Here is a 22617-nt window from a genome sequence, read left to right on the forward strand (position 1 = left end):
ATTTCACAAAATGGATTGTTGTGTTATCTACATATGTTACTAACCGTATAAAGATGAATTCACATTGGAGTACAGTGTAGGAGGATGTGAATAGTTAAGGTGAAAGATGACACTCTCCCCATAATTCGGCATTGCCCCTTCTCTGGATAAAAAGTACCTTTCGCCTAATGTATCTTTTTTTGTCAATTGTATGAAATAATCCATTGTTTGTCCTTTGTCTTGCTCCATCAAACATGCTAAATTTACCTTTCATCATAAAAGCTTGCCCACGTAGAAGGAACATTACTGCTCTTGCACCAATCAAACACAAAAGAGAAAGTGTTTTTTAAGCTCAGAACCAATTCACCACAAATTTCACAATGACTATTGCCAAGGGATAAATATGATTCTGCAGAGGCTGAAACACTGCCTCTACTGGACCTTCGACAGGTGGGGCCATCAGTCTGTGGTTTGGTTAGTTGCAGATCACAGACTAACCAGTGCATCTCTTTTCCATGTTCATAGAATAGCGAAGCATCATGATGTGTATCATATCCTGTATTCCAGAGCCTAACCTCTACCCCAAATGCAGTAAAGATGCCTACCTGGGGCTGTGGCAGGTTTTGCAGTTGTGAATATTGCGAACCTGATTCAAGGCCCTGGAGAGAGTTGGATATCTGTGACAGCAATATTGTTGTGGCTCTTCCTCTACAGTATCTAAGATCCAATTGCCATTACTCCTGTGTGTGTGATAAACATTAGATGTTATAAATATATGCCGTGTGCAATTCTATCATTAAACAAGTATTTATACTTGCAATATAGTTTATTTGACAATCGTAAATAGAAGCACATTAAGAATGCTCTCACTCTCTTGTTTAGCATTCCCTGACACTGCCACACATATCCACCCTTGCTTTCCAATCCTGTTCTCTGGGACACCTGTCTATCTGCGGATATCGGGAATGACAGACTGATTTTTCTTCCTGTTATCGCTCCCTGAGACATAGGTCGAAAAGGGACACATCTTCACCCAAAATAACTCTCTGGGAGTCCATGCATGGGTATCATATGCATGGAAAGGCCCCTCTTCTAGACCTGGATTTTGATGGTAACCGGCAGACAGAAATCTGTGTCTCCATAAATCCAAATAATTTGTGATAGGGATCCTTAGAGGTGACCACATCAGCCCTGATTGCCATCTTCTTTCTCACTGAGTCTAACAGCACATAAATCGGGATTCCTTGGACTGTAACTGGTTTATTCAACTTCCAAATAGCCTCACAGGTATAGTAGACTGTCCACATGAAATATACCGATATGTTCTCCTCACCCGAAAAACGGTTGACAAGGCATTCATGATCCATAGGCTTTTCTTACGATTGCAGTGTGTACTCTTCCAGGAGTTTCGATTCTCCTGAGGTTGTGAGCCCAATCTCCATTGGCTCTTTCTTGGGCTTTACCAGGCGGAACATTGCAAACTATGGTGGTTTTCCACAGGAATAGCGCCTCAGGAGGATAGCTCAGAGGCAACGTGCTCGTCTCGGAAGCAAGACTACACAGAGTAACACAGGCTCGATCCCCGGGTCTGCGCTTAGAAACCTCTGGGTATAACCTATCATATCATATCACTATTTCGGGACGTGGTCCAGAGCAAGGCTTTCATCAGGACAGAGGGTCTCGTCTTGGTTTAGGATGCTGAATGGGTAGGATCTATTTAGGGCTGGACTCCCGTCTCTTCCCTGCAATCCTGTTTTTGAAACACTAGGTTTGTTAGGTCCCCCAAATAGCTCCCTTAAGTACATGACTCTCTAATGTAAATTGTCTGTTTAACTTGCTTCTTCCAAGGTGGGCTCATGTAACTTCCAAAGAGTGTTTTGCTGCTATGGGTGCAGGGAATCGATGAACTGCTCCAGGATCTACTTAACATTGACTTCTTCATATATCATATTCTTTAACCATTTCATAGCAGGGCACTTACTCTGTATGACATCTGAAGGGGATTGTTCCATTTTTGTAAATGAAGATGCCTTGGGCGTGTTCTTGAGTGTTCCTGATTCTGCTCCAGTCTCTCCAGGATAACTTGCTTCAATTCTTCTTATGGGGTCCCACATCGGGGTCAAGGCCTGCTGGGATTCTGCTGTTAGAAGTGGGCTGATGTATCAGGTCCAGCAGTCTCAATGCCACCCTGAAGTATCGACCACCATATTCTTCATTGCTAAATGTGTGTAGACCACCATCTCAAAGGTCACAAAGCAGGCGGCCATTGCTTCTCTGTTCCTCAGTTTCTCAAGGGTTGGGGCTGGCACTAGGTTTTCCCTGTCCCTGTGTTATAGCTCCCTGCACGTCTGCAAGAGGTTCTTGGCGTTTAAGGTTAATGGCCAATTGGCCATCCACTAAGGGCCATTCTCTCTTGTCTCCCTTGGGCTTTTCCCTCAATATCTCAGGTATTAATAAATCCCAAGGTATCCAATTGAGGTTACTGACCACTACGATGTTAAGTCTGCCTTGCTGTTTGTAATGGCCTAAATGCAAACACCTTTCTACCTGACTCGCTCTCGCATTTCCAAGGTGAATACAATTCAGCGGTTCCACAGAAATAACAATGATCTTTATGACTGGGTTAAGTGCCTTCCAATTATTCAGGCTCCAACTGCCCTTTCCTCTCATGTCATTGTACTACTCACCATGAGCGACTTTCCGTCTCATTCTCCTTCCTCCTACTGTACTCCCTGCTATTCCTCCCACCATCTCTTCCCTCCCTCCCTCAACCTCGGTTTTCTGTTCCTCTCATGTTTCTTTCTATCTCTCTCTACTCCTTACCTCCACCATCATATGTAACGCTTCAATACTTTCTTCTTCTCACTACTCTCCACTACACTCTCCTCCCACTGCCCTCCATTCCCCTCCATTCTCTTCCTACTACTCTCCACTCCTCTTTCCACGTCCCTCCTCTTTCCTCACTCTGCTTGCACTACACTCTGCTATACATTTCTCCTGTGACACTCCACTCCACCCACACCTTCTTCCAAAGTCATCTTAATTTCACTATTGCAGGCACCCTTCTCAACCTATCTCAATCACACCCTTACATTCTCTCATGCACTCTAACAATAAGAACCACTTTCACTCAGCCCCCAATACCTAACCGTGCACACACTCATGGAAATACTCCTTCACACTCCACTGCACTGTCCTTCTTCTGCCTGATCTCTTGGTCCTTCATATCCTCCCTTAACCTCACCAGAACAATCCACAGAGACCTAGTCTCTGTGTGCACGTTTATCCTGACACTCCCCCCTCTATTGGCCCTCCCCGTCAGCTGGTTCCACTTGCCAACCACTGGCTTGATTTTCCCCTAGGGCTGGGTTACATTCACTGAATGATATATTGTGGTCTTTAAGCCCCTGCCCCTTTTTTGTTATGGGTACACTCTCTTTTGGAAATGAAAGCTCAATGCAAACAAACCCAGTTAGTGGCTGGAACACCCAGAGAGTCTGGATTGCTAGTGGGAAAATGAAGCATTCTCCAGTCACTGCACTTGCTACCCCCCTCTCGCTGATGAGCTGAAAATTCCGCTCTCCATCGCTATGACTCCTGTTAGGTTTAGTACTTTAAAAGAAGGCATGGAGCAAGATGTTGTGGTCCTTGACATATTCAGCTAGAGACAGATAGATGGGACAGAGTCTGGGGCCCTCACAATTCCCACACCATGCCTCAGAGGAAGGACTGTCTCTGGGAAAACCCTGTGGTAAACCACCTTCCCCAGGGTGAGAGAGGTCCCTATCCTCTCATGACAGGGTCAGCCTTCCTATGTTTTTGAATCTTGAAGTCGCTATAATGAAATGAGAAATACAAGGTAGTGATTATTTATCGAACCCTCATGGTGGTATTAAGCACAAAGCAATGATTAAACAAAGTGATGCATAGATGGAGCAATGTCAATTAGAAATTAACCCTTTCATATGCTTCTTGTTTTGTACAATGTGCATACAAACAAATAAAGCTTTTCTACTTATGTGAATGCTTTCCATGTCATTTTCAGCAGATGCGTGTTCAATTCACCCAGCATCAAGTGCCATTGAAAATGTTTAATACTTATTTGTGTGCTTGCCATGTGTTGGAAGACTCAATAAGTCTAAACATACATCTATTTTTGTGTTTGTAAAAATGCGTAAACTTCAAATGGAAAGAATGCACAGTGGTTCAAGGCATATGTAGCTTGCTCTGGATTGTAAACTGTTTACAGCCATTCTCTTTAACAATCTTTAAAGAATACAGTACAATAATTCAAGCTGAACAGGAAGCCACATGCAAACTATTTTATGTATTTATTTATTTATTTATTTAGTTAATGGAAATTACAGGGAAGTATGCATGTTTGGCACAGAAATGCTCACAAAATGTATTACCATTGATTTACCGAGTGGATGACCAGTTTCCCTAACAATGTGCGAAAAGATGTGGATATAAGACATATTATGCAGGGGAGACAGAAACATGAACCAGGGACAAAGACAGTAGCACATTATATAGGAAGGGGATAGTAAAGGAAGTGCAATGTTTTTGGGTGAAGGGGTGAGGGATGAATACCGTGGGGTTGTTGTAGAGAGGGAGGGGGGATAGGAGAACAGGGAGATGTGGTGGATACAATGCTATGCAAGTAGTTCTTCAGAAAGGTGGAGAGCTAGGAGGTTGGATTTAAATACAGATAGAGTGAGAGCAGTGCATAGAGGAAGAGGAAGCGCAGTGCCTATTAAGGGAGCAAGGAGAAGAAGAGAGCGTAAAGACACGAAAGGTGGCAAAGAGGTGAGCGAGGGTGACCGCCAGGAGCAAGGGGGAGAGTAGGGAGTGAGATGGGCTGATAGGGTGGGGCAAGTTCGAGGGCCTCATCACTAGTTGGGCACTAGCCCTGAAATGCGGCAGTAACGCTATTACTGCTGCATTTAATTGTCACCCAATCACAAGTCGGGCAGCATTTAGCACCAGCTCTAAGCTGGGGATATAAGCATCAACTTAACGCCCATTTTCGGGTGCAATTAGCACAGCGTTATTAGCGCAACAATATTAGCGTGCGCTAATTGAGCCGAAATTGCTGCATCGGGTTCAGTGGACCGAATAGGGAATGGGGAATACCCATTATTGCCCAACCCTTGATCCAGCGCTAATAGCGCCGGACCGGGTGGCGGTAAGGCTATTAGCCCGGTTGGTATCCTGCCGGGATACCGCCCAACTGGTGATGAGGCCCTGTGTATAGTTTTGAAGATGATGGGAATGAGTTTATACTTTGCCCTCTGTTTCATAGGTAACCAGCATAATTGACGATGTGTTATGGGAGGTGTAGGTAAAGTGGGGAAGGTTGAATATTATACACACAGGACTGTGGTGATAGGTGAAAAAGCATAGTTGGGAAGGCCATTGAGTAAACTGGCAGAGTAGTCAAATCGGGAGAGGACTAAAGAGGAGATTTGATGCTTATCAGTGTTGATGGGAAGAAGATGTCTTAATTGTCTGACTCTGAGGAGATTAGGTCTTGCTGCAGTGGCAGATTTGGAGATGAAGAGATAGCAGTTGTGAAATGGGTTGAATATGACATCAGGTTGTGAGCAGAATCAGAGTATGGAAGGAAGTAAGGAGAGAAGAATAAAAGATTGGGAGAGGGAAAGATAGCATGTTTGGATGGGAAGTAGAGAGCATCAGTCTCAGTGGAGTTGAGCATGAGCGAGTGAGGTGCCATCCAGTATTTGATGGCTGGAGAGACTATTAGAAATGTTTGACCATAGCTCGTCAGATAAGGAGGGAAGGGAAACGATCTGAGTGTCAATTACCAGTGCTACTATACAGGGAAATGTAATCTTGATTAGTAGTGACATGTTAGTCAGAATCACTACACATTGGCCAGGCCTTGAACCTAAACATTGTAATTTGAGAAGTGCTTTGAGTGCCTGCTTCTTCTAATCAATTACAATATGTTTGCTCTCCCCACACATTGCCCTACATTGTGTGCTGTCTCCTTTCCAAATTTGACTGTCAGTAAAGTAGTATGAGCTAGGGATGTGTATGTAAGATGCAAATATGCAAAAGCTCTTATAGAAATTAATTGTATGTAAAATATTCTCTGCATCTGCAATCTTTCTGGCTCTGTTCTTCATGCATTGCTTAATCCAGCAAAGGGAGTTGACTCCCAATTGGCCAACTTCCTATAGTCGAAAAGCTCTCTTTCAGCCATGTGCCTCCTCTGCAAGCCCGTTTATTTCAGATAGTTTATCAGTACATCCAGCACAGGCATGTCTCCAAATGGCCTGTCCTCTTATAGGCAACCATGCAGTTCAACCTGAGCAGCCACTTATTGGCTGGGGAAACATACTCAACCTTCTCGAAATATACTCATCTTCTCTGTATCTTCCTTTGTATAAAGCCTCAATTCGATCACACATGATCTGAGCAGATCACACTGCCATCCCTAAACACCTTATGCTCATCTTTACTACTAATAAGGAACAATCCCATACTGCTGCTCATTTATGAACTTCTCCTTGGAAGTAATTGAGCACCATCGTGTAATACTAGCCAGCCTAAACAAACCCATTATCAATGCCTTCTTGTCAATCTTTCAACATAACCATGAAGGAATCAGTAGGCATGTAAGCCTCTCTAAAACATCTTCACACCACAAGAAACATTTTGGGGAAAAACTAAAAATACCTTCTTACCTTAAAGACATTACACTGTACTCACCTAACTGGACACACATCACTGAAGCTAAAGATGCAAATTATACCACAACTATTATGCAGCAACTAACAGAACACCCTCTTTGTGGCAGGCAACCACTACTCCAACATGTTGCCTGACACAGTAACCCCTGGGCCTCAGACGATTTTAATGCAATTAACAACTTTGTAATCAACAAGATAGATAAAGTCAGCCAACCAATCAATGCATCGAATTCTGTGCCTCCGTTCATTCATGATCCCGCCTTTTGCAACATAATACTGGTAACCATTCACAACACTCAAACTCAAGTATATTGCGGATTCGCTTGCATCACAAAGACCTATCTTATACAAGGAAGTCTTCCTTACATCGCCATTGTGAAACAGGTCTCAGAATGTTCCCATACTTGCTCCTCCAAAGAGGTAATGCCTTGTTCAACCAGCACATCTTCCCAAGCACACCTGTAAAAGGATTCTTTGACCCACTCAGAAATGAACTCTATACCTAGATGGTATTGCTATCTACTGGCTAACCACTTGCATTGCATTCTTTAGTAACCTCATTGAGCAGGCAGTTGCCAATCAGGTCCATGATTCAACAAACCGATATGGACCGATTTGTGACTACCAATCTGGATTTAGACCCATGGGCACCCCGGACTCTGTCACTATCCAGGTAATCTTTGATGCTCTCCAAAGTATGGTTAAATTCCACTCCTTCATCCTCCTTCACCTCTCTGCTGCATTTCAGAAGGTCAGTCACTTCACACTTAGGAGCCTACTCACAGAAAGATTGGGGTTTACAGACTTAGACCAAATTTGGTTCACCTCTTACCTATCAGAGAGGAACAGAGCAGTCCAGATGGGTAATATCAGATATGATTGATCCCCCGGAACTTGCAGAGTCCCACAGAGATCAATACTGACTCCTAGTGATCTCTGCTCTCTATATGGAACCACTCGGATCACTTTTAAATGACTCTAATATCTCACACCATGCAGCAGCATGGTTATACCTCAAAGTGAATTGTACTCAATACATTAAAGCCAGATGAAATGATTTGCCTCCATCCAAATATTGGATAGCAAGACCCTACCTGAAACTCAATGCCACCAAAACTGAATTGATCCCACAAAGCCATCAATGTAAACAGAAGGACATCCAAGGGTGGCTGAACAAGATGCACCTTGATTGGTTGACACCTCAGTTGAACCATGTGCCTAGTCACTTGGGTTAATCATTGACAGCAATCTCTCCTTCAGGTAGGCCATCATAAAAAAAAAAAACACAAGCCCCCTGGTATCAACTAGCACTCCTGAAGAAGATCAAACCCTTCCTCTCACCTGAGGATTTCAGAACAGCAGTCCAGTCCAAGGTAATGTCACACCTTGATGGAAGGAATACCCTTCTCACTGACCTCCTGGCCACAGAACAGCCCCCTTAGAGACAGTCAACACACTGCTGCACACAGGAACTAAGACTTGTGGCCACATATCCCCATCTTAAGATAATTATGCTGGCCACCATTCCCAATCAGGGTACTTTTCAAAATGGCATACACCACATGTAAGGGAACTACTGCTCGAATGCCTGCCAGCTAGCATAGCAACAAAACTCACTGGCGAAGGAGCAATGTGCTCACTATTGCAAGGCTGAACACTAAACTAGCAAGCAAAGACAAAATCAGGAAACACGCCTTCATGTTCTGTGGGCAAAGTTCACTGGAACACCAACCCGTACTCAATCAGGACTGCTCCAATGCTCCTGCAGCTCAGAAAGGAACTCTTCACAAAATACCCATGGGTCACTTACCACTGCTGCTCCTATGTCTATAACACCCTTGCAGTACGGGATATCCAAGCTTCTATAATCAGTAACCTCCCCTTACACCAACATCTGTTAACCCCAAACTATGTGTACAGCACCCTGATGCTTCCTAGTTAGGTGTGTTCTATATGAACGGTTCATCCCGCAGTAAAACAATGAAATAGATGGATGTCTTGAGCAATTACCAGGGATCATCACAAATGCTAAGCTTTTCCAGTCATCACTCTTCATTATTGGAAAGGTATTCCTATTAAGCCGATGCTGCTCCTGATGCAGAGCTCAAGATTTGTATGCAGAGCGTCCTCCCATGTTATCCCTCGATGATGATGCCCAATGAGACTGAAATATAGCTGTGGCTGCATGTAGTCTTCCACTGAACGTATGCAATCTGCAGGAGAAGTTCAGGCAAGAATATCCATGTTTGTGCTGCAGTAGCCCATGTTTTTCTTTCTATGATGGTAAATCAGGAGGAAATACGATAGAAATGAAAAGGACAATTGTCATTGGTTATGATTAATTCAAAGTTTTTTTCATTAACCAATCTCACTATTGCTCATGCTGTTTCAACCTGTCATTTCCAAGAAGGGTCATGTGCCAGAATATCTGAATTTCACACAGTCATTACCACAGACCCCCACACATTTTTCAACCAGCCAGAACATCCGTTCCTCCACCCAATTAAACTTAATATCATCAATGTCCATTTGGAGATATCATAATCCTCTTCAACCTATGTATCCTCTTTACAGATGAAGCCTTTCTGACGACGTATTCCTCCTCCAACGGTCATGAGTGCATGCTAGTTGGCAAGATCATCCTTTCCCAAGCCTGCACACTAAAAACGATGGTGCCATTTCCATCATCCTCAAAGATTCACTTACACATACCAAGCTCAACGTCCCCTCCACTCTACACTTCACATGTCTCACAATGCACATCACACTCTCTTATTGCCAATCTAGCAACTTTGACCTTACCTTACCATACCTTTTTGACTGTGTCTTGCTTAGAATTAAATCTCATAGTTCACTTCACCAAGAACTCTTCCTCAACACCCATTATAAACCTAGAAAAATAAAAACGATTTCAGATAATATTATCTCCTTGATAATCCATCCTCTAAATCTATGAGAGGCATCGCTTTGACATAACCTTATAAGAAAGAAACACTCACCACCTACATATCTTCATCCTGACACAAAGCGGTCCTCATCCTGGAACTCGGTCCATCAGGTATGTCATCTCTCACTTTCATACTGCCTGTCTATTTGGCTGGCCCTAACATTAACCATCACTTCTACCAAGTCATCCGCCATCAAAACAGAGACAGGAACCACCTATGCACCTTGTGTGGCCACTGCATTGGATAGTAAGGCAGACACAGCCCATGTAAGAGCTCCTTGTGTTTTTACTGCCAATGTATTTTTATTTTTATTTATTTTTTTACAACTGATTGACTGTTTTACAAAGCGTTCAGCTCATGTCACCTGCAAAATTTGGAAGGACATCCCGAGATCTTCGATTAATACCCAATCACGCCACCCACAGCTGTAAAGCCCCTTTTTCAAATCAAAAATTAAATGGTCATTGAATTTCATTGCAATACATATTCTGCACTGAAAAATGTATACAATGAATGTTCTGCAATTGAATCACTGAGTGCCCTGTTAAGGCTCAGCCACCATGATGACTGTTTTCGACTATAAAGTAAATCAAAGTTGTCCAAATGTTAAAAGCTGCATACATGCTTTGATGAACCCCACACCATGAGGATCCTGGAGCATTTGGATTGTCATGAGTATCTTCTTGAGTCTTATTTTTAAGGGATGCTCCTAATGGCAAGCCCCTGCAAACCCACTGGAGCTTGGTAGCCGGGCCCAGCATCACAGAGTTGGTAGCTGCATCCAGGGCAATTCCGACCTCTACCCCAACAGTCAGACATGGGCATTAGCCATATATTTCAGAAAGTGTACTGGCCACCATCCTCTGAAGCGTAGAAGTTGCCCAATATGCCACATTTCTTTGAAAACCTGGCAGACGTACATGCTAAATCCTATTCCCCTTTCTGGAAATCTCCTTTGCGAATGTTTGCTGGACCAATATTATTGCACATTCTGTCAAATCTGCGTCGCCTTTCTTCTACATTGCATCATTTTAGTATAACAAAGCTTCCTGAATCTTGAGCCTGTATTACAGTAAATAGCACTTTGTCAGGGACCAACATTTTCGTGAGTTGCAATGTGTGCCATGTTTCATTACCGTTATGTTATGTTATTTTATGTTGTTATGATATGTTATGTTATATTGACCACTCCTACTAAAGGCCAAGTTCTGCATATAATTATTTTATTTCTGTATTCCATTTTTCACATAATGCTAAAGTGCATAAAATACTTTGGTCCACGTTTTGAGCATGGTGGTGTGCTACAAATTGACAGTTATGGATTTACTGCCATATTATTACCAGTTTATCAAATTTCCATACCCTGAGTTTGTAAGTAATGTGGAGGCCAAGCCACGCTCCAGCACTTGAACTTTTGCCTTTTCCTTCTCATTACCTCCACAGAATGGAGGATTGTCCATCAATGGAATTACCAGCAGCGGTACGTTCTCCAAATCCCTAAAGCGGTCATATGGGACTCCATGAATGAGGAGTAATACTGGTAAATCTCCACTAGTATCTGGTCAATTTACCGAGTGGCACTAACAATATTTGAGATTAGTGGTATTTCCCAAGGAAATACTGCCAACATCGTAATTAGTCTCTTAGTATACAAATGGAAAATCCAAGATTTGTTAACGGTGTCATGCATACAACCCGCCCTCTTTGCAGCATTACAAATTCGTTTTCACCCTGTTTTGTTCAGAAACTCAATTACAGCATTGATAGGCCATACACTACTTACTATTTTAAACAAAATAAGTGCTTTCCTATGCCTGTACCAAAGAAAATATACGTATGCAACCTTTGTTCTGAGCAAATCAGAGTGGTCAAAGAAATATGCATTGCAATTGAAAAACTAGAGGAAATTGCAGGCTTCAATTAGGTGCTACAAAAGCCCCACTGGGTTGTGAGGACTGTTGGTATGATGAGTTCAGCCCCACAGTGCATGCCTCTGATGCTACTTTATGCATGCATTTGCTTTTCTTCAAATGTGACCACAAGACTCCCAATCTTGAGGTTGTCTCATCATTGTTGCATCTAGTTCAAGTTTCTGTGATTTATTTATAAGGCAACCCATTCAAAGAAAGTAAACTATTGGCCAAGGAACATCTCCTTTCTAGTCCTCTTGCACCACCTAAAGGCATGAGAGGTGATGACCAGTAAATAGTGTGCTGATTCCCCTCCCCTCTGTTTCAAAAGAATACCAGAATGTCCCAGAGCCTCCCGGCATCCCAGTGTCTTCGAATCTATTTGTCTTTGGCAAAAAAAACAACCAGAGCACGAGCTGTCCCTGGCCACAGACAGTAGCGGGGGCCTCAGGACCACTTTGCCATACCTTGAACACCATGGAAAAAAATGACCCGAGGGGCCGCTATTGAAGCAACCCCAGTGGCGGAGCCAAGTCCTCAGAAGCATAGAGAGGAAGGGGAGGGACTACTGGGTAGAAGGGAGGACGAACAATCCCCTCTGGTAAACAAGGTAAATATGATCACTCCATCGGGCTCATTTAAATCACTGAGACCCTGGCATTCTTCTCTACCTGCCTTTCCCCCTAGTGCCCGGAATCAAAAAAGCTTGGTCCTGCCTAAGTCCCAGACTGTGGTCCGGGCCAAGGTGCACAATCCCTACCTACACACCTTGTTCATTGTGCAGGAGGTAACCTTGTTAAGGCCATTAGACCAAACGCCTGTGCAAATGAAACAGTCTATGAGGGGGTTGTTGAGGGGTCCCTGGATTCTCCACTTTAAGCTGGCATCAGGGAAGATGTCCCCCCTGAAGCACACCCCCACAATTTCCTATGCGAACCCAAAGGACCCTGACAACCGCAAAGAAGCTCAAGTCGAGAGAGAAAGGCCATCTAGGACAAAATTAACAAGATCAGAGCTAGCAACAGTCCAAAACCAAGCTGGTACGCTGAAGACATCTAAAGCTTTAGTGTTGCCCATGAGCCCTTTCTCTAAATCAATCTCTAGATGAGTGGTTAAACCACCAAACCCGGCAAGAACTTATCGAAAGGCAATTTCAAAAGGAAGTCGACTAGCCTTGAAAAGGTCAGTCTTTTTTTAACCCAAAACAGGGAGAACCATTGCCTTCAATCCCTCAGGCGAACTCCTGGATGCTGACATTTTCAAGGGAGTGGGGGATAATGACCTGGCCACCCCGGGTGATCCATCTGAGCCAGGGGAAAAGGAGCCAGTGCTCATGATTAAGAGCTTGCATATCCCATCGACCTGTCATCAACACAAGATCATGCCACCTCGAGGAAATCCAATGCTCTGAGCCCTCCCAAAGACAACAAACCCCCACCTCTCAACCCTGCACAGAGGGGAGGAGAGCAGCGGTAAAGAGCCAATTATTCATAAACCAACACCCCTGAAGATAGCTCAGCCTGATCGTGTCTTGGACTCAGTGACCACGAAAAAAGAAGCTGTGCCCCCAACAAAACAATTACATAAGGAACTAAGAGCTAAGCCGTTGGCTGATAAGAGCAAGGAGGCCGGTAGTCACTCTGGTCCAGTGACCCCCAGAGGCCGCCCATGACCTCGAGACCCGGAATCCATACTCCCGACAACGACTTACAAAGCCATAAAATCTGGGACCCCAGAACCCGCAAAACTTTACCTATATCTCAAACTCCTAATTAGCCTTTTCCACTTCATGCTTGCAGGAAAACAACAAACGGCCTGAACAAACACAGTTGTTTGCCGAAAAAAAGGAAAACCTGACCTGACCGACTAACAATAATGTCATCATTAACCATCGCTCTGGCCCCGTTCACTAAACTTTCCATAAATTACACCTTGAAGGACCACACAACTCTAATGGCGATGATGCACTTCAAACTATTGTTTATGGAAGGCTACATCACCACCAATGAGACAAGGAACCTTGACACAGGAAGAAAAAAAACTCCATCCAGAAACTGCAATATCGATGGAAAAGTATGTCTCACTTACAACTTGTCCCTAATCTACACAGACTCAAGCGTGAAACGATATGCAAGTCGACCTTACTGGTGAAGTAAGGGAAAATACTAAAACCAGCTCAGTGAAAAAACGAGGAAAGGGGCCACCGATGATGACATTTTAGTAGTCCAGGGGGATTCTACTGGTGAAGAAAGAGAAATTACTAAAACCAGTAGCACAAAAACGACAAATGGGGCCACAGACAACAGTACTTTATTAGTTCCCAGAGCTCCATCAAGGTCTTTAAAGATGGAAGCAGATAAAATTAAAAAAGAAGACCAACGATCAAGATCTGTAAACAACCAAAACTTCTCTATCTTCTCTCAGAGGACGAAGAAGACATATAAAGCAACAGAATCAAGATTAGCACCAGTCAAACCCCTAAACACCCCTTCCACATCTAACACCGAAGCTACCCAACTGAAACCAACGATCAACCTGTGTAAACAACCAAGATTTCTCTATCTTCTATCACGTGATGAAGAAGAAAGATAAAGCAACAGAACCAAGATTAGAGCCAGTTAAACCCCCTAAACGCCCCCTCTGGGATCTAACATTGAAGCTACCCAACTAAAACCAATAATAGTTTAGTCTTGGGAGGATAGCTCAGGGGCAGTGTGCAGGTCATTGGAAGCAAGATGACATGGAGCACCACAGGCTCGATCCCCGGTTGAGCGCTTAGAAACCTCTGGGTATTAAGCGCATTATAAATAACCTATCATATCATATCATAACAATAAATGCAGACCCTAAACGTGCCCCAAGGAAATAGTAAAGATTAAAACCCTGCAAGTTCCCCAACCACTACTATTAATTGTACGTGCAGGAGACGCAAAGATTAAAGGAACACCAGTACACGATGAAACTAAAATGATGCAAGGTCTGATGAAATTATCCTTAGATTCAATCGAAGACTCAGAATCTTAACTCGTCATGTAGGATCTAGGACACTAGGGCTCACAGTGCCAGCACTGTGAAAATAGAATGAACACACCTACGCTCACTTCCATCCCTGTTGGGACAGGCTCCCCCACTTTTTTTTAACTCTTTCTCAAAAAAGAAAGAGAACATTGAGGAAACCAAAGCACAGAGACACCTTGGAGAACAAGTCACTTCATCTTGGTATAATCACATATATGGAGCACCCCGGACATACTCAAGCAAAGAATAGATCGAAAAGGGTCCTAACCCCGCCTCCTCAAGTCTTGACATCTAGGCGGAACAATTTACATAGGGAAGAAAACACAAACACCATCACAGATTCTTCTCTAACAAGCCTAAAAATCACAGGCATGAAAAAGGTCCCGACCCAGAGGCTAACCAGGGATGGAGTCTCTGGCCCCCAAATCCCCAGAACCAAACTTGTGAGCTTAAAACGTAACAGTCGCCACTTATTAAAACTCAAAAGAATCTTGGACAAGGGGTGGCCTAATATTTAACAGAAATACTGTTATGGAACTGCTCCACTCCAAATTTACACCAAGTAATGTCAAAAGACTTGAAGATCATCACATTTGGAGAAGAGCAATGCATGGACAGTATATATCTCCATATAACATCACGAGTGGTAAAGAGGATGCTGCTGGATGCAGCAGACAGTCTGCTAATGCTAGGTTTCAATCTAACTCTGGTGAAAGCTTTTGTGGACGCCCCAGCATACTCCCAAGACCCAGAGGTGGCAACAAGGGGTGCCAGAAGGAGAGACCATACATCCGTCACACAAGGGGCCGTGACTCATAGAAGACCAAAGGAAACACAAACTATTTAAGACACGCTGAGTACGGGACGCATCCCGGAGGGCCCAAGAACCAACCTGAATGTCACAATTCTATAAGATCGGCCTTTGGGCCAAGAAAGCGAGGTTAAAATTACCTCAAAGGGTACGAAACAGGAACTATTACACTGGTCGTGGCTCCCGGGTGCCTTGGCTCAACGTGAACATGCATAGCCACCCAAGATGACTTTGTCACCTCTACCAAAGACAAACCGTCATGATCCCAATGTGACCACACTCAACCACCTAAAGATGGCCTCTTGGAACACCAGGGGTTTCAAACATCTGACAGCACAGAGCGACGTAAACCTTGGGGAGTACGACTTGTTATGCCTCCAGGAAACCTGGTTGAGTGAAAAACCCACACATGGCGGCTACAAAATTGTCCTTAGTCCAACAGCAATGGGTCAAAAAGGGAGGACTACCTCAGGCTTGTTAACAGTGTAAGCGACCTTAACCTCACTCAAATAATCTTCTCCAATTTATTTACTCAAGAACCTTTAGTGGGATGGAGGTACCCAGTAAATTTGCAAAACCAGGACAAGACATCCACCATGGTAATATTAAACCTATACTGGAACCCACAAGCCAAATGTCTAACAAGACCTTCCTGGAGATGACTTCCAGCCTGATCTACGACGCATACATCAACCGGCACACCCCGTACATCATCGTTAGTGGCGATCTTAACCCAGATACATAAAAGGTGACCATGGAAAAGGGGGGAGCCAAGGAGGATCCGCTTCAGTAGCCAGAGGAACGTTGTGGATGTCACTTATGGCCTCAAGAGACATGCACATGCTAAATGGTCAAATTGAAGGGGATGGACCGCTGATGGTGACTTGGAGGATAGAGGACCAACTAGCAGTAATTGACTGCATCGTCATAACCAGGAACCTCCTGCCCTTGGTTACATCCTTCCAAGTGGTTAAAACAGCTAATAGCGACCACAACTTGTTGTTACAAGTTGGTCACTGCAGTGGAACAAGACAGGCAATAAATGACATCATCAGTGACAGAATGTAATGGAGGAACCCGACTGAAAATGGCTGAGCCAGCAATTGACAAGCTCACATCAGAATTTGTAAATGACCTACAATCTGAAGGGATCAAAACAGAAGGCTCAGAGGTGGAATGTATCCCTCCATTAGAATGATATTGCATAGAAATCTAGGACCACAGATTGAAACAACAAAAACATCTCATGTATATGATGCTCTCCTCATAGAAAAAAGAAGAACGTTGAGAAAAGTCAGACGAGCAGCGGCCAAAACAAATAAACTGTAAACTGAGAAAAAACATTCACGGCAGGCAAGATCTATAAAAACTGGCTCTACACATACAGATAATAAATGAACCACCACGATTCCAAAAACATGCTAAAAGTGATCTGTGGAAAGAAGGTCAAGGACTTCTGGTCCTTTATTAAGTCTGCTGCATGCAATTCCATCGACCTGCAGGATAACAGTGTCAAAGAACACGACTGGGTAACCCACTTTTCAAATCTTTTTAATGAAAAGAACATCCTTGATGCCCCACCCCCATCAAGCATGACCGAACCATGGGATATCCCTCACAGTGTAGTGGATATATTGGGGAAGTTGCAGAAGTTAAACGGCTCGGCCAATGGATTGACAAACGCAAAGTTGAAAGAACATCCAGAGACATGGCCGATCTTCATCCACAAACTCATCGAGCAAATCACCCAAACTCACTCAATTCCAAGCTCATGGAAGAACAGTCATATGAATTTTCAAGAAAGGACAGAATGAAAACCCAAAGAGCTATCTCCCCATCGCTTTTCTGGATGTAATCGGAAAGATCTTTGGTTCCCTCCTTCTGCAGTAGCTACAAGATTGGACCAAGACAGCGGGTGTAATGACCCATTCAAACTGGCTTTGCCAAGGACATCCATACAGCTGTAAACATTCTGCTCCTCTGTACTTTGAAGGGGATGGTGCTGGACAGTAACCAAGGATTTTCGTAGCATTTGTGGACTTAGTCCAAGCATTCGATAAAGTCAAACAACAATGCTTGTGGGATAAACCAGCTGTCCAGAACTGCCCAAAATCTATCATGGAACCTCTGACCGCCCTTCACTCAAAAACCAACATGAAAGTGCTTCTGAACCTTTTATAAACTGAAATTCCCACAGCCAGTGGCGTAAAAAAAGGCTGTACAATTGCCCCGGCCTTGTTTAACTTCTTTTTGGCTTACCTTCATCAGCCCGAGACCTTGGTTAGATCCTTTCCATTAACCATAGAGGGGGTCCGCATACATCGTCATACATCGTCTACTGTATGCCGATGATTTCATAATGATAGACCAAACTCCATTGGGTCTCCAGCGACAGTTGATCAGCCTTCAAAAATACATTGACAAGAACACTGACAAGAACAACCTGTGGATAAACACAGGAAAAATTAAAATCATATGCTTTGAAAGAACAAAAAAACACAAAAAGAAACTGAAATGGTTGCTTAGCAGAACGCCAAACAAACAAACAAGTCAAGTCTTTCAAATACTTAGGAGTTTTTCTCAACAACAGCACCGTTGGAACTCCGATGGTGGACCACATCTGAGAGGAAACCAAGACTTTGGCCGATGATTCGGTCATAATAGATCAAATTCCAGTGGGTCTCCAGCAACAGTTGGACAGCCTTCAAAAATACATTGACAAGAACGACCTGGAGATAAACACAGGAAAAAAAAATCATGTGTTTTGAAAGAACAAAAAAACACAAGGGGAAACTGAAATGGTTCCTTGGTGGCACTCCAATCGGAGAAATCAAATCTTTCAAATACTTAGGAGTTTCTCTCAACAAAAGCACAGTTGGAACTCCGATGGTGAACCACCTCAGAGAGAAAACCAAGACTTTTGCCAGTCAAGCAGTGGCAGTGAATAAAATGTACGCCCGATTTTCAATACTGCCCGTGCTGAACTTCCACAAATCAAAAGTTGTTCCTTCGCTGACCTATGGTGCAGAGGCTATGCTAAACAGCCTGGATAAAGTATGGCCTCAGCTAGAGGGAGTCTTTTAGATGAGAGTTTTGGGTGTGCTTATCTCAACACCCATTCAGATCATACGCAGAGAGCTGGGCATTCTCCTCTTAAAAGGTGCGGTGGAATGGAACAGCCTAGCCCTGTTCAGAAAATTCCTCTTAGCTGCTCGGCCTTTAATCTTTGACTTCATCAATACAGAACTAACAAGGAGTCCAATGTAACCTTGAAAACTTGGACAAAAAACAACAGAGATAAATTGTGGGTAATTTATTGCACCGAAGAAGAGCTGAAATCAAATCTGACGAGAGTAAAAAAGAAGCTAGGAGAGAACGACTGGATTACTACCCTCGCCAGTTCCTCCGGCTACCAGTCAACCGCACATTTGGTCGTGGAAACATGAAAATTAAACATACTTCCGGGCTGCCGGGCAAAATTCACACACAGATTCGAACATGTCTGAACCTCTTAGCCAACAAACTAAATCATTGCAATATGAGCCAAATCTGAATTAAACATTTGCCGGTTTTGTAAAGGGGAAGACAGTGTTGGAACCTTGAAGCACATCTTGCTCCATTGCCCAGGTGTAACTGGGGTGAGAACGAAATCATTCAGCCAGCTCCTGGCGCAATTTCCATCATTCGACATAGGGGACTGCTGGACAGCTCTAATACGTGGCGAAAAGACTTCCTTTGTGATAGCGGTGGTCTCGTTTATTGTCAAAATTCTCCCAAAAAAAGAAGGACAATAGATGTTTGACTGCATAGTAAGACATGCAGTGGGATTTCTTGGTATTTTCGATTTTCTATATTTTATGGATAACAAGAAGGATTTCTCAACCTGTTTGCAAAAACTTAAATCAAATAAAGCAAATAAAATAAAATTAAAACATTTTTTTTTTTATTCTGCCCAACGTAATTGAAGCCACAGTGTTCACTGGGAAGGGACATTAAAAATGTTAATAATGAGTTGTTAAGAAGAACAATGCATTGTGTTGTGTAGTTTTTATAATAAACCATTTTTAAAATGAGAAGTAATCAAAAAATGTAGTGACTTTTTCTTTTCACCTTTATTATAGAGCCTTTCTGAAAAGCATAAAAAGCTACCTTAAGGTATTTCTTACAAATAGTAGCTGTAAGAAAAGAAAATCCCAGGCAGCACCGGGTATATCAGCTAGTAGACTATAAAATAGGCATGCATCCATATGATATCTCTTGTCATGGTTGTGGGGCATGCTGAAGGCATTTATAACATTATAATATTGTAGGCTGGGTGAACAATTGAAGTTCCTTCCCAAAATTGCTAATACATTACTCCAGATCCCATATTGCTGCCATAAATTATCTTAATTGGATATTGGCAACATCGACAGTATTCTTGGACTAGTTATGCTATGTTGGATTGGCTAACATTAATGCGTCTCATCCTTCACCACTTGCATTTTAAACCAATAGGGGGTCAGCCATTGGCAAAGTGATAAGAAATGTGCAATGTCTTCATGTTTATGTTTATTTGAAGCGCACAACATCCTTTTTGTACTATTTCCATGAAGTCCTTTCATTATTTAGCCTTATGGTAAACCTTTAACCCAATATTCTGTTAAAAATGCAAATGCATTGAGAAACCCGGCTTTGCCTACAGGATTGATATATCCTGTGCGCTGGTAGTCAGCAACTCACATTTCCATATCAACTCACCAACAGTGAAAATAATGATTCTATTGCACTTGTATGAATGCACGCACTTAAAGGCAAACAGTGTGCCCTTCAAACACATGCTCAAAAGTTATAATATGTAAAATAGTCCTTCTCGTTGCCTTTCACGGTAGAGTTTAACCAGTTACTTTTCATCTTGATGCCAACACTAAGGGGGCGATGCTAATACTAGCAGAAGCACCACCACCATACCAACGGATGACTGCCCGCTGCCCAGGGAAACTCCACTGAGTATGGAAATAAAGCACTCCTGATTCTACAAAGTAAATACTTATGGAAAGAAGTGTGGCTGTGTGAACAGTGAAATCATTGGCCTTATTACGAGGTCAGCAGTAAACCGCCGGTGCTATCGGCAGGTTGCTGCCAACTTCGTAAACCCGTTTCCAGCGCCTGATATCCCGGTGCCACCGGGACATTACAACTCGTGGCGGGCCTGGATGGCAGGCGGCAGAAAATGTAAGTGCCCATTCCTGTGGAGTCTGATTGGACTCCACAGAATTGGGGACACAGAAGCACCGGCACCATTGCTAACAGTGCCGGTGCTTCTGTGAAAACCATGTCTGCAGAGCAAGTCAGACCTGCCGGGAGCACTGCCCCTGCAGTCGTTCTCGTAGTATGGTGGTTTAGAAAGGGTGCCGGAACGTGGCTACTGACTCCCTTATTTCCGGACCTCCAGACTTGTAATGAGGCCCATCATTGTGTAGGCCGTTATACATTTGTGAGCAATGTAGATTTGTCACACCCTTTGTGTTACTAATGTATTCACCTGTTGCTGATGAGTTTGCTTTCTTACAGTGCCCATGAACATGGGGGTATATGTTTCATGGCAGTATCTGTGTGTGTGTGTAAGAGAGTAATCCTTTGTGCAAAGGCAGGTGAAGTCTATCCATCTTGGTTTGCTAGATGCCCATGCAACCCAAGGCACAGGGATTTAATTGAGCTGTGCGCAGTATTCATGTGGTATTGCCCCCTTCTCCACTGACATCCCATCCAGGACGATACCAACTCTGCTTCCTCGCTGCATATTGCCGCAAGAAAAGGAGGAGACCATGCCCCAATGTGTCAACTCGTAAGGTAATGAACGAAAAGATCAAATCTAAAATGCTGAATGCACGGTTAGTGTGCATTCGGTATAGTACATTAGATCTTTCGCCCCCAAAATACCGAACACGGGAGCAGGAGTTGCGGGTTGTCCCTCACTCCCCCAGTTCGGCATTATGGGCTGTGCGGTTTGCGGGGGTGTCCCCCAGATACATTAAATACAGTGTGCAGGACAAACGGGAGGAATCCCAAAAGATCCAATTACAAAATACGGGCATGTGGGTTCTGTGATTTTGTAATTCAATCTTTTGGGATACATTTTTTGAATGTACCTCCAACTCGTAATGTATGCGAAGATGCGAGTCAAAAGCCCTTAATGCGAGGGGTGCAACTACTCATTCCCCCTCGTTGGCAACATTAATAAATGGGCGCAGTGGAGGAAACACATTATTTCACAAAATACCGTATTGAAAACCTTCCATTTCACAGCATCTCCAAATGCAAATGACAGAACATTCCATGTACGCTCATTGAATTATCTTCCGTAAGCAACAACCAAATGTTTACCAAAACCACCTTTTCACAGACAACACATTGCAAAGCTTCTATGTCACAACACGTTCAAATGCAATTTACAGACCCTTTTATTCTAAGTCTTTGGGGCTCATGTTTAATCACTGTAATGCAAATATAATGTGCACACGTTTTGTTTATGTCTTACATGCATTAGACTTACATTGCAACTCATTTGTATTAATTTGTATGGTGGAGAGGTGTGCATCGTAAGTTACAATTCCCATTCACGCTCCATCATATAAATACTCCAGCATGTAAGCCAGCATGCACTGTGGATTCTCATGCTAAAAGCAGGCAGATTCAAGAGTAGTTCATTGTAGACGCCACCTGCCATGTTTAAATGGCAGGCAACCTTTAATGGTTTTAAATGGCATAATGCAAAAAAAGTGGCTTAGAAGTGACCAAGCCAATAATGTACTCTAAACATTGGCACTACACTGTGCAAAAGTGAAGAAAAAAAAAAAACACATGGAGGGGACTTATTCACTCATATGTTTAAATGTAGCCGGTCCCCTCTGTGTAATTCACACGGAACTCGAAAATGAGTGGGGTGAGAAGGACACCGACACTAGAGGCAATCTGAAGTTAGGCATTAGCACACACTGTTCCCCCAGAGGGCAAGGGCCACTCTGCCTCGCCACAAGCAGGTGGAAACAGATCTATGTGATCCGACAGCGGTTGATTTTCCTTCGGCCGGAAAGTTTGCATGTGAAATGTACAAACCACAAAAGTTTTTGAATGTACCTCCAACTCGTAATGTATGCGAAGATGCGAGTCAAAAGCCCTTAATGCGAGGGGTGCAACTACTCATTCCCCCTCGTTGGCAACATTAATAAATGGGCGCAGTGGAGGAAACA

The 22617-nt window shown here is 43.3% G+C and overlaps 1 protein-coding gene across 1 annotated transcript in view; it reads left to right on the forward strand.

Moving 5' to 3' along the window:
* LOC138579912 (formin-I-like) overlaps positions 1-22617 on the forward strand; it is a 1210893-nt gene that overhangs the window by 1122692 nt on the left and 65584 nt on the right. The window lies entirely within an intron of this gene.

This window comes from Ambystoma mexicanum, chromosome 3p (genome assembly GCF_040938575.1).
Source record: "Ambystoma mexicanum isolate Mex_15411 chromosome 3p, UKY_AmexF1_1, whole genome shotgun sequence".
NCBI lineage: Eukaryota > Metazoa > Chordata > Amphibia > Caudata > Ambystomatidae > Ambystoma > Ambystoma mexicanum.